Source organism: Ctenopharyngodon idella, chromosome 17 (assembly GCF_019924925.1).
Source record: "Ctenopharyngodon idella isolate HZGC_01 chromosome 17, HZGC01, whole genome shotgun sequence".
Taxonomy (NCBI): domain Eukaryota; kingdom Metazoa; phylum Chordata; class Actinopteri; order Cypriniformes; family Xenocyprididae; genus Ctenopharyngodon; species Ctenopharyngodon idella.
In genome coordinates, this window is record NC_067236.1 from 20,786,621 (window position 1) to 20,800,526 (window position 13,906).

A 13,906-nucleotide genomic window follows, 5' to 3' on the forward strand; every position below is an offset into this window, starting at 1 on the left:
AAACGCACGGAGACGACAACGCGGCTATTTGATTACGCTCATTCACTTCACACACTCGTTAGTGCATAGTGATTTTAGAAGTTTAAATATAATTTTGTGCTATCATCTGGCATTCCTGTTATCCAGGAAACATGAAGAGTGATTGTGTCAGCCGATTTTTTAAAAATTATTATTATTCAGTGGAATTATTCGTTATTCGTTTTGAAGGCATTATCTTTGCCTTTCCGAATAAGGTATTAGGCTTCAGGTACATCCCTGGTAGTAACTTGGTGGGTTTGTGAATTTACTATATCATCAAAGTCTATTCAAAACTATACACTTTTAAATGTCCTTTTTTGCTGTTGTTGTTAGGAATGTCAGGATACATAGATGCATACAAATGGCATTACATTTTAAAAGCATAACAACTGAACATCTTTAAAATTTCAGTCAATAAAGCATTTTTAAACAATGGCACTATTGAATATGCACAATTTGAACTAAATGTTGTTGCAACCATTTATGAATGAATGAAAATGCATAGGCTATAATGCTGGTTACTTGCTTGTTTCTCTGAACGTTGGAAGGCCGCCAGAGACGGCCGCATCACATCGGGAATCTCATATTAATTCAGTCACATGTGACTTTGACCGATGACGTGTCAGAAGATATATCAGTTTTGACTAGGTCATGGTCGGTCTCTTCGGACTAAAGACCACGGTTACACAAGTAACCAGCATTTTATTTCACTGTTCCAGACTGCAAGAGATGGTCAGTACATGGTGGAAGATGAATACAGCCAAGTCACGAGGATAAGATAGCTGAAACATTATCTGTCATATGCGTAAAAACAGCGGAGCTTATCAAAGGAATAGGCGCCACATTAAGCCTATAAAACCTTGTGAATGTTCAAGGTGATGCACGTGTAGCTGCCGCACATACAGCGGGGAAAAACATTCCTAAAACATTCTGGGAATGTTACCAGGTGACAGGTTAGATGTTGATGTTTTACAGAAAATAATAAAGTTTGAAGTCACCGTTATGGAGGTGAGCATTTGGGGTCTTGATTCTTGACATTTCAACATTAGTTTTTCTCTGGCTGCTTTAACTGTGTTTCCAAAACATGCTTGTTACAGCAAAAAATGCAAGAGAAATTCTGATCAGATGAATTTGGTTCCCTTTCAGTCGGTCACGTTCGACGTACGTCAGTAGTGACCGACGAATTGGGATATCGCTAGAGAGCCCTATCAGCTTCGAGTGAACTACAACAGGCCAATGAAGTTGGCGTGCGATATTTGCATAATGCGCACCGCCCCCGCCAGGTGGTATAAATAGGGGAGCAGATGCAATCGCACTCTGTCTTTCGCTTCGGAGCCAACCTGTGTGTTCCTGCTGTTAGTCTGAGAGTGACTTCGCAAGCCTTTGAAGAGCTTTTGTTCTACAGTGCTGGCTTTATGGCACCTTACAGCGAGGCCGCGAGCTTCCCAGAGTGAGCTTCTCGAGCTGTTATACAGCTCTCAACTGCTGTTTTCACAGCATTATTTGCCCCGTTGGTTTGCGATTTGGGCCGGTTCCTCTGTGTGTGTGACTCAGGGAGTGAAAAGTGTACCTGCAGTCACATCGCGGCTGTTCCCTGTGTGCTTCGGCACAAAGAACAAGAGCTTCTAAAAGAGCTTCACAGACAGACACTGCGTCTTTTTCAAGACGTCATTCTGTCTGTGCGTTTCTGGAGGCGGTCGTTTCCTATCCTCACTGACGGCCACAATCACTTTCTCTCATGTCTGCTTAGCGTGCTGAGACTGTGTTTGTGGGTGGTTCATATTCTCTTGTAAAAAAAAAAAGAGAGCATGCCCACGTCGGCGCGTTGTTCGTCTTGCCTTTCTCGTAAGGGCTTGAGCGCTCAGCGCGCCGTGTGCCGTCGAGCTGCCGGCTGACAGCGCGCGTTGCCATGGCAACCCAGCGCGTTGTTCGGCGCTCTAGATGCGTGGTCGAGACTCGAGTGCCTCAAACGAGGTGGAGTCCCCTCACCTATTCCCCAATCTAGTTTCTCTTTCTGAATCAGAAAAGTACTACTTTTGGTGAATAAGCCAGGGTGACCAGAGGATCACAGTGGGGCATTACCTGCCGAGCCAATCTCCGTGGGCCCCCCACTCCTCTAGCGCATCGCAAACATGCTGTGACTGTGTTCGTGGGTGGTTTATGTTTGGTAAAAACATGGCCACGTCGGCGCTCAGCGCCGTGTGTCGTTCAGTTAGACGACCACGTTCACTCTCTCACATGGCTGGTAGCTTCTGGGTGGATTGCTGGTCCTTCTCATGGGGGACCTAGCATCTTAGTCAGGGCTCCAGCAGAGGATCAGATGTCGACTGCTACATTGGAGAGAGGGTTGTTGGGCTCTGGACATGAAGATGAGGCTGAGCGTCCCACGGTTGTGATGTGCTCATGCTGAATCAGATTCAGAGTTAACGACCATGCTTTCCCGGGCCCCTGGGGGCGTGGTGTGACGCGTACTCGCCTTGCCCCGCCCCCTGTCTTAGCCTGGACGTGCATGAAAAACTTGGCAGTTTAGAAGCCTTTCTTGGTGCCAAATATGGAACACCAAAAGGGTCATATCTGCATTAAGTTTTTTCTCTCTCACTACCCTCTGTGGTGGGGTGGCAGTGCTACGGGCACACCACCTCTGCCCTGCATGGGTCTTGGCCCCCGGCAAGTCTGTGGAAGGCCAAAGCACTCATTGCATATGGGTAGTTCTGAGTCGGGGTTGAGCTACGCTTGATGCAAGTCATAGCGCAGGCCCCTGGCCAGACAATGTCTACCATGGTGGTCCGGAAACACCCCTGGCTAGCCTTGCAGAGGTGTGTCATCGTCTAAGTACGCTTTCTCGATGCTCTCATCTCACAAGCTGGCCTAAAATCCAGCCCGCTCAGCCCGCAGCCAAGCCACTTGGCTAGCGAGAAGCGGTCCTGGAGAAACTGGTGACCTGGAGCTGAGGTAAACAGTTCTTCGGGAGACGATGCCCGCATCGCTCCCTCCCCGGAGGAGGGCCGGGTGGAGAATTTTGGTTTGTTCCGCCGCTGGCTCTCCGGAGACCAGCGGTGCCCACGGAGTAGAACTGTTTTCTGACCCTCCAGGTCCCAAGAGGGCGCGGCTGGCAGTGCGCGAGGCCCCACCTCGCCACTCTCAGCCCCCTCTCACTTCGCCAGCAGGTCCCAGTGTGTTGGTTGAGGCCGCCTCCCATGTGCCGTCTCCCATTCACACTGCCACCTTGCAGAGTCTGACCACACTACGGGCCGCTATGCCGTCCGAGTCGGGTCCAGCACTCTACCTCGCTGCCCCACGCCCGGTACGTCTGTGGTCCATTTGGTCCCGCTGGTTCGGTGTCTGGAAGCCTGGCTAGTGCTTTCCAGCCCGTCCCGCTGGCTCATTTGTACCATCAGACTCGGCTATGCGATTCAGTTCGCCCGGCGTCCCCCGGTGTTCAGGGGTGTCCATTACACTCGTGTGTCCCTGGACAATGCACCTGTTCTCTGGGCGGAGATTGCTGTCCTCCTGGCGAAGGATGCAGTCGAGCCGGTCCCTCCAGCCGATTTGAAGTCAGGGTTCTCCAGCCCCTACTTCATTGTACCCAAGAAGGGCGGTGGGCTACGGCCAATCCTGGATCTGCGTGTCCTGAATCGGTCCCTTCTCAGGCTGCCGTTCAAGATGCTTATGCAGAAGTGCATTTTCAAATGCATCCGTCCCCAGGATTGGTTTGCAGCGATCGACCTGAAGGACGCGTACTTTCATGTCTCGATTCTGCCTCGTCACAGACTCCTACGGTTTGCGTTCGAGGGTCGGGCATATCAGTACAAAGTCCTACCCTTCGGGCTGGCCCTGTCGCCCCGCGTCTTTACGAAGGTTGCGGAGGCGGCCATTGTTCCGCTCAAGGAACAGGGCGTTCGCATCTCAACTACCTCGACGACTGGCTCATCCTGGCCAGCTCGTGGGAGCAGTTGTGCGAACACAGGGACATGGTGTTAGCTCACCTCAGTCGGTTGGGTCTTCGGGTCAACTGGGACAAGAGCAAACTCTCCCCCGGGCAGAGGATCTCTTATCTCAGTAGGGAACTGGATTCGGTCGCCTGGACCGCGCGCCTCTCCGAGGAGCGCGTCCAGTCAGTGTTGACCTGCCTGAGTACGCTCAAGCGCAGGACGGCGGCCCCACTGAAACTCTTTCAGAGGCTCCTGGGGCATATGGCATCCGCAGCCGCAGTCATGCCGCTCGGATTGCTTCATATGAGGCCGCTTCAACACTGGCTCCGCGGCCGGGTCCCGAGGTGGGCGTGGCAGCGCGGTACGTTCCGTGTCCCCGTGACACCGAACTGCCGTCGCACCCTCACCAAGTGGTCAGACTCTTCGTTCCTGCGGGCTGGAGTTCCCCTCGAACAAGTGTCCAGGCATGCTGTGGTCCACACAGATGCCTCTGCCACGGTGTGGGGGGCCACGTACAACGGGCATGCAGCATCGGGTCTGTGGACGGGGCCCCAACTGCATTGGCATATCAATTGCCTCGAGTTGCTAGCAGTACGTCTTGCACTGGGCCGCTTCCAGGAGCTGTTGACAGACAAGCACGTACTGGTCCGCTCGGACAACACTGCGGCCGTTGCGTACATCAACCATCAGGGTGGTCTACGCTCCCGCCGTATGTCGCAACTCGCCCGCCATCTCTTGCTATGGAGTCAGAAGCATCTGAGGTCGCTTCGTGCCACTCACGCCCCAGGCGTGCTCAACCGTGCAGCCGACGAGCTCTCACGGCAGCCTCCGCTTCCGGGCGAATGGCGACTCCGACCCCAGGTGGTCCAGCTGATCTGGCAGCGCTTTGGCGAGGCACAGATAGATCTGTTCGCCTCCCGGAGACTGCCCACTGCCAGTTCTATTCCCTGACCGGCGGCACGCTCGGCATGGATGCCCTGGCAATCAGCTGGCCCCGGGGCCTACGCAAATATGCGTTTCCCCCAGTGAGCCTTCTCGCACAGCTCCTGTGCAAAGTCAGGGAGGACGAGGAGCAGGTCTTGTTAGTGGCTCCATACTGGCCCACTCGGACCTGGTTCTCGGACCTTACGCTCCTCGCGACAGCACCTCCCTGGCCCATTACTCTGAGGAAGGACCTCCTGACTCAGAGACGGGGCACCCTCTGGCACCCGCGTCCCCACCTGTGGAAACTCCATGTGCGATCCCTGGACGGGACGCGGAGGTTCTGAGTGATCTCCCGCAAGCGGTCGCAGACACCATCACTTCCGCTAGAGCTCCTTCTACGAGGAACCTCTATGCGCTGAAGTGGAACCTATTCGTCGAATGGTGTTCCTCTCAACCAGAGCGAGAGGACCCCCGATCATGTTCGGTCAGAACCGTGCTTTCCTTTCTGCAAGAGGGCCTGGAGCGAAGGCTGTCTCCCTCCACCCTCAAGGTGTATGTTGCCGCTGTCGCCGCACATCACTATGCAGTTGATGGTAAATCGCTAGGGAAGCACGATCTGATCGTCAGGTTCTTGAGGGGGGCGAGGAGACTAATCCTCCCTGGCCCCCCTCTGTACCCTCTTGGGATCTGACCCTGGTTCTTACATCTCTCCGGGGTCGTCCCTTCGAGCCTTTGCAATCAGTCGAGTTAAAAGTACTGTCCTAAAGACCGTCCTCCTGGTTGCATTGGCCTCGCTCAAGAGGGTAGGGGACCTGCACGCATTTTCGGTTGACGAATCGTGCCTGGAATTCGGGCCCGGTGACTCTCACGTTATCCTGAGACCCCGGCCTGGATATGTGCCCAAGGTTCCTACCACTCCCTTTCGAGATCAGGTAGTGAACCTGCAAGCGCTGCCTTCGGAGGAGGCAGACCCAGCCCTAGCTTTGCTCTCTCCCGTCCACGCTCTGCGCCTGTACGTGGACAGAACGCGAAGCTTTAGGACCTCAGATCAGCTCTTTGTCTGTTACGGAGGCCAGCAGAAGGGAAAGGCTGTCTCCAAGCAGAGGATGGCCCACTGGATAGTGGACGCCATCGCCCTGGCGTATGAGTCCCAGGGCGTGCCTTGCCCGCTCAGGTTGAGAGCCCACTACACCAGAGGAGTGGCCTCTTCCTGGGCGCTGGCGCACGGCTCCTCGCTGACAGATATCTGTAGAGCTGCGGGCTGGGCGACACCTAACACGTTCGCTAGATTCTATAGCCTTCGTGTAGAACCGGTATCTTCCCGTGTACTCGCTTCCACCAGCCGGTAGACGCGAAGAGCCCGTTCTAGTGTCGGCTTGCAATGCCACTCCCGCCCCCTGGGCCGGATACGTGCATCCTTTTTACTCCAGTCGAGTTCCCCGCTTGGCGAACCCTGTCGAGTTCCTCCGCCTCCCCCTTCGGCTCGGACATTGCGGAGTGTCTGATGCCAGGCCAAACCTCCGTCACCGACGTTGACGTTTGGCTGGGTTCCACATGTCGTGACCCCTCCACGTGAGCGGTCCCATGTGTGTATTTGTCCACGGTCAACTCCCTACGGCGAGCCCGTGTCTTTCCCTAGCAGAGCCAGCTCTGCTGTCACCTGTCAGATGAGTCTCCCCCCTACCCAGGTGGAGCCATCCCAGGGACTCCATATGCGTACTGCCCACGGCCAGTCCATATGTGTACTCTCCACGTAAATTCCTCCCCTACAGGTGGGTAGTGGTCTCCGCAGCGTCCCCTACGGGTTCGCTTCCCCAGTGTAGTCTAGTTTACTTAGTGGGTATATCGGAACAGCAGTAGACTCTCTCGGCGTAAGCTCGCCCCCTTCCCCGTCCCACTGGTGCGCCGGGTGGCTAGAGCTTGCGCTGGGCACTGGAAGGGGTTCATACTGTGGCGCTTTATTTGGGATCCCAATTCGTCGGTCACTACTGACGTACGTCGAACGTGACCGACTGAAAGGGAACGTCTCGGTTACGTATGTAACCCTCGTTCCCTGAAGGAGGGAACGGAGACGTACGTCCCGTCGCCACAGTTGCTGTACCCTCGCTGTAGTGCAGACTAGGTTGTCTCCTCAGCGAAAAACAGAGTGCGATTGCATCTGCTCCCCTATTTATACCACCTGGCGGGGGCGGTGCGCATTATGCAAATATCGCACGCCAACTTCATTGGCCTGTTGTAGTTCACTCGAAGCTGATAGGGCTCTCTAGCGATATCCCAATTCGTCGGTCACTACTGACGTACGTCTCCGTTCCCTCCTTCAGGGAACGAGGGTTACATACGTAACCGAGACGTTATTTAATAATGGTGATTCAATCATTATGGAGCATCCTGTTTCACTGATCATCTCCAGAGTCTAAACTCTGAGTGTGTTAACTGGTAGTTTTGTCTTTTTTATAACAGTCAAATGTTCAGATTTTAAAATTCATTATACAGTTTTGAGCAATCAGCAATGGAGACAATAAACAAAAATTCTTTTTTGTGACTTTAGTACCATGTTTTGTGATGTCTGCACTGTAAAAAAATTGCTGTAACAAAAAATGGCCAAATTTCAACAGTAACATGCTGTTTTTCATTAAAACAGTAATATACCTTAGAAAACAATGAATTGTGGGTAATATTTGATGTATTCGAGAAAGTAGCCTACAGCAATATACCGTGAATTAACAATGCTCAAAGTCGACACTCAGAGGCTGTGTTCCAAATCACACTCTATACCCTCATCCACTATTCCCTTAGTTTACTAATATAGTCCACTTGACAGAATGAATGAAAACACATGTGAATTCAGACAATGATGAACACCTGATGTCAACAAGCAGAATCACTGAAGGAAAGAGAAACAACAAGAACAGAAAAAGATGAAATCAACTGTAGATTAAAGAAGACATTAAGGTCTGGTTTTACAGACTGGGCTTAGACTAAACTAGGATTAGGCTTTAGTTCACTTAGAGCATTTAAGTAACTTTTATAAATGTGCCCTAGAAAAAAACATTACTGGTGTGTATCAAGAGACAAAACAATGACACTGATAAATTTTTAAATATGTCAGTTAAAGTTTCTTTCAGTTAAAACAGCTCAAACATGCATTTTAGTCTAGGACTAGCTTAAGCCTTGTCTGTGAAACCTGGGGGTAAATCTCTCAAGATCTGATTAAAAAACTCCACAAACAGCATTAACAGCTTCACTTATTACTAACCAGATTGACTTTATTTCTGTCACACATCTACAGAAGTTCATATTGAGAACTAACAGAGGTTTAGATGTTGTTTTATTGTTTTGTTTGACGTTACCATGCTGGAGATCAGTGTTTTTCTTTAGTTGGGCTCTTGACCCTTGATTTGTGAACATCAGTTTTTCTTTGGCTGTTATAACTGTGTTTTTAAAAACATTTGTTGTGGCAACAAAAGAAAGAAAGACAAGTTCAGTGAATCAAGCATTACATGATGATTATTATCATTTTTCTTTGGCTCATTTTTGTCTTAAATACACACAATCACAACAGCCAATGAACAATTTAAGTGAAACAGTCAAGGGTCAAGAGCCCAACTAAAGCAAACACTGACCTCCATCATGGTAACGTCAAATGAAACAACAAAACAACATCTGAAGCTCTGTTAATTCTCAGTAAGAACTTCTGTAGACATCAGACAGAAATAAAGTCAATCTGGTTAGTAATAAGTGAAGCGGTAATGCTGTTTTTTTTGTTTAATCCTCCTCTCCTGAGATCTTAAGAGATTTAATGTCTTTTATCTTCAGTTGATTCCATCTAAGGCTGTGGCTGCAGTATGTTAAAGTTATTGTGTTTCTGCTTGTCTTTTTTCTGTTCTTCTTGTTTCTTTTCCTTTAGTGATTCTGCTTGTTAACAGTAGGTGTTCATCACTAATTCTCAATTATCACTTAATTAATCACTTAATTATCTCATTAACTTTAACACTGCTTCAGTGTTACTCTAACACTCTGTAGTGTGGACACATTCAAGTGTTTATTTAAAACTGAAGAAACATAATTTAACAGTAATCAACTGTAAATTAATTTATGGCAACATACTGTAAAAAAAACAGAAATTTACTGGCAACCACAGCTGCCAGTAGATTACAGTAAAATCAAGGAAAAACAGTAATCTACTGTAAATTAATTTACGGCAACAAACTGTAGAAAAACAGCCATTTACTGCCAACCTTGCTGACAGTAGATTACCTTAAAATGAAAGGAAAAAAACAGTAATATTCTGTAAAACATAATTGTGTTTTTGTACAAGATGATATAGGAAAGATCTTTTAGTTTAATTGATTCATTTTGGGTGTTACCATTTTGCTGGAGATGATGACGATGAGCTGAGAAACACTGATGTTATGCTGCATGTTGCTTTAAAGGCAGTAACTGTGTAGTTGCTGATGCAGTGATAAGCTGTTTGCTAAGTACTTTAATACATATATGTGTGCTATTGCTAACTTAAACAAGCTGCAAAGATTTGAATTAAAGTCATGTTTTAAATTATTTCGCTATTATACATTAAGTGTTTGCAGTTAAGAAATATTCATTTTCAGTTGACTCAAATTAAATAAGTTCACAGTACTAACGCTGTAAAAAAAAGCTTTTAAACTGGAACTGTTTGAAGTGTAAGGAACCCCCCATCGGCCCAATGAACGGAATCTGATGGCCTGGGCGAAGGTTTAACGCGTGTATGTCTTTTCAGCGCCCCTGTGAAGTTCACTCAATTTTTAGAATTTAGTTTCAATTTTACTTTAACTGCTCGTTTAATCTGACTCCAATTACAAATGATTATTACTCTTAGATTGTGTTTCTAATAAGAAATTAATCATTGGTCATGTATTAATTTAGACATTTGATTATTCTGGGTATCCCATACTTTCAATTATTCGTTCATTACGGACCCATATCACTTAGAGTCACACGCCCCGGGTTTGTGCGGATCTCACAACACAAATTCGTCAGTTTCTGATTCTTAGTCAGAGGGTGCAGAGTTTGCAAATGCATTTGAGTCAAACTGCCACATGCTTGTTCATACAAAAACACAGTATTCTTAGTCACGATACTGCAACTTGCTAAGTCAATCCGAAGGTCTCACATGATGTGCAACATGCTCCTTTCATTGAGCCTTTAGTTTGAACCTATCCTGACGCAGATTTGCGGAAATATGGACTCCAATAATCTACTGGTTATAATGATTTCAGAAGAATCCAGAGTAAATCAAATATAACATTTAATTTGTCAGGTAAAAATGCATCATGCCAATTACATAGTTAGACAATTAGAAGCCAATTCAGAAATAATAAATGCATAACATCAATTGCTCAAAGATAACTCTAAGAGTAAGAAATGCACATACACACAGTGATGTGTGAATGTTTTCAGACATTCACCCATCTCTGCATGGGGGTTTCTGACTAGACTACAGAAGAGCCCACATGACTGCTTTGCACTTTCCCTTAAATACCCAGACCAGAACAAAAGGATTGTAAATTTTTACTACACCAACACCTGTTTTGGGGGGAGAGGAGTGGGTTTTCAGATATCTTGAAGAGACACCACCCAAGATTTGCATTACTGTAGATGTGTGAGGAGAGTTTTGGGCAAGGCGGTGTCCTATGCTATTTCTTTGAGATCTCTTCAGATGAGTTTTATTGCTTTGCTTTATTGCAGGGCGCTTGATCTCAGCTTTTGTCTTAGCAGGACAATCAAATCTTACAGAAGCAATCGGTTTCCCAAACTAAATGAGTTCATTTCCATGGTAGTATTACGGTAACATACTGTAAAAAAAAAAAAAAAAGAGAGAGAGAGAGAGAGAATGGTGGAATGGTAGAAACTAACCCTTTAACTTCGTCTTTTACCCTTAATAAAGTTTGTAAGCTTCAGCGTCTCTGTATGACCCTTCTTTTCAGACTTGCTTATAGTTTATTGAATTGTCCATTGAACACTTGCCTGCATTTGTCAATGATATGTATGAAATTTTCTGCCACTTTAAATATCTAACTTGTGCACACGTATAATGATAATACTTGCCATTGTGGCCTATACTGTTGTCTTTTTGTATCTTAGTACATTATGTACAACATATTTGTACATTATTTTGTGATTATATGGCATCATAAAGCTCCACTCTCACAACAGCCTTTTAACAATATTATTTTCTATCTGTGATTGTTGACAAAATGTTGCTCTTGTGCCAGCATTTTAAAAAAGCAAGACGTCTCACGCACATTGGACAGATGTATTGGACAAATGTATTGGACAGAGACACTCTAATTACAGAAATCCTTCTAATAAAGTGCATATAAACAACTGAAATGAAGAATTAAGAAGCTTTTTTTTGGATGCATTTGCTTGTGGGTGTCTGAAGGCAATGACTTTGATGAACATGTCAAACTTTTTTTGTTAGATATATCTGTTCACTGGCAGTTAACCACATCCTGTTTGTCTCTGCTACTAGTCACAATGGCCATTTATAACTACATATAGCATTTTACCATGATGAACCACTAATGGTAGATATGTGCTGTGGGAGGGGGGCTACAAACCACAGCAGTCCCACAGAGCTTTTGATCGTTTCAGAGAACAACGGATAGAAAGATCATCACACCATTCAGAATGCAAGTGGGGTTTATATCTGCTTGGTAGTCTTTAATATATTGCATGATGTTTGTTTAAAAGGGCATTAGTGTGGATTAATTAATTTTATCAACATTTAATTAGTTCTAATAAAAAAACAAACAAACATTTGTTGAATAATATGTTTTTTATTTTATTATACTAAATGTTTCACCAGTGCCTGATTTTTGGTGGTGAAATAGACATAAACAGTTTTTTTTATTTTTATAATACGTGAAGAAAGCATCTGCCACTATTATTCTGATACTTCAGTGTCTCTGTGTGAGATTAAACAGCTTCCTGTGAGAAACAACTGAGACACACAGTTGAGTTTTTCTCTTCTAATCTTAATTTCAGTGTGTGTATATATAGAAACACACTTTGATTTCAGTCTAAATGAGACACACCACAGACTTCTCTGTTGCGTTTTTATAAAGACATTAGAATGCATTTTGTCTGAGTCTCTGAGCGCCACCTGGAGGAAGATTTAGTTTCTCACTTCCAGGAAACAGTTGCTGTTACTATGGTAACTGAGGGTCAGTTCAGTGCACTGGCCTTCTAAACATGCTTCATCACAAATGTTAAAGGCTGTGGTGCTCATCGATACATTATTATTGTAATTTTCAATCAATAAAAGTTTGTTTTCTAGCAAAATGTTTTTTTGTTTTTTTTTTCCATGTCTGTTTAGTCAAAACAGTTATAAGTATATTGTCACAAGCTGATTTCATTCCTGCCTTTGTCAGTCAGTCAAAACTTAACATTTTGGCTCTGACTGAAATATGGGTCTTAGCAGAAACACAGCGATTCCTTCAGCTGAAATATTTTCATTGACAAAGCAAAAATAGACAAAGTAAAGGACGATATTGTGTGAAAAATATAAGAGATCGACACAATCAACCTGTAAAAGCAGTCACAATCGACCTGTTTGTCCACCATCAACAGCAGAGAAAGTGAAGGGAGATACATTTATTTTGCAAGCTTCTGAAAATACTTTGACAAATATAAACTTACTGGTAAATATTGAATTCTTTCACACTATAAGAGGAAAATAATACTTGTGAGGAATTAGTATTAGCTTATGATTTTATTCTTATGTGTTTAATTCATATCACATTACTTAAGGTCTTGTTGACATTTTCTGTCAGTGTTAGTGGTCAATCAGGGTATCTTCCGTTCATTTGTTTTTTGATCTAATATTGAAATCAGAAAAGTGAGAAACCGGTACTTTTTTTTCACTTTTCATTTTTAAAAAGAAAACGAAAAAACAAAAAAGTGGCTTGATTTTTCGTTTTTTCGTTCTGGGATTGGAAACGAATAATCAGCTTGAATATTCGATCTCTACATGTGGGCGGGAATGAAACGCCTCTTTCCGCTGATTGGTCAACCAGACATCAAACCATGTCGTCATCAGTTGTTCATCGGTTCCGCTCAACAGAATAAAAGTCCCTCACTCTACAGCTTCTACATTTCATCTCTTTCTCATCAAATAACCAGACTAGTGAATGGCCTGACACAAATCGTACTGGTGCAGAGTCAGGGCTTAATTCTGTGTAGACATAAATTCATCTACACGTGCAATATTAGTTTATCTTATAAATATTAATTTACTTTGCAGCTGCACACAACTACCCCCTAGCCTACAACTTTGGCACACTGTGTATGTTTTATTTAACTGACCAACTATAAAAATCTAGCGAAGCTGCTCGACGCACTGGGCAGCCAGAGCGAATGTACATTGCAGTAAAGCGCAGTATCGATTTAAAGGATTAGTCCACTTTCAAATAAACTTTTCCTGATAATTTACTCACCCCCATGTTATTCAAGATGTTTGTCTTTCTTTCTTCAGTCGAAAAGAAATGAAGGTTTTTGACGAAAACATTCCAGGATTATTCTTCTTATAGTGGACTTCAATGGTCTCCAAACGGTTGAAGGTCAAAATTACAGTTTCAGTGCAGCTTCAAAGAGCTTTAAACGATACCAGACGAAGAATAAGGGTCTTATCTAGCGAAACGATCGGTCATTTTCGGAAAAAAAAAAAAAAAAAAAAAAAAAAAAAAAATGTATAATAATAAAATAATAAATGTATATGCTTTATATTTAACAAATGTTCGCCTTCTAAGTGCTTCCGCCAAAACCGCATTTCCGTATTCTCCAAAAGTTTACACTGTATGTCCTACGCCTACTCTATTCAACTAACGGAAAAAATGTAACTGGCGCTGCGTTCGTTCCGCGTACAGCGTAAACTTTTTGGAGAATACGGAAATGCGGTTTTGGCGGAAGCACTAAGAAGGCGATAAGTGTATTACTGCCCTCCACAGGTCAAAGTTTGAACTAATTGTTATATACAGGTGCTGGTCATATAA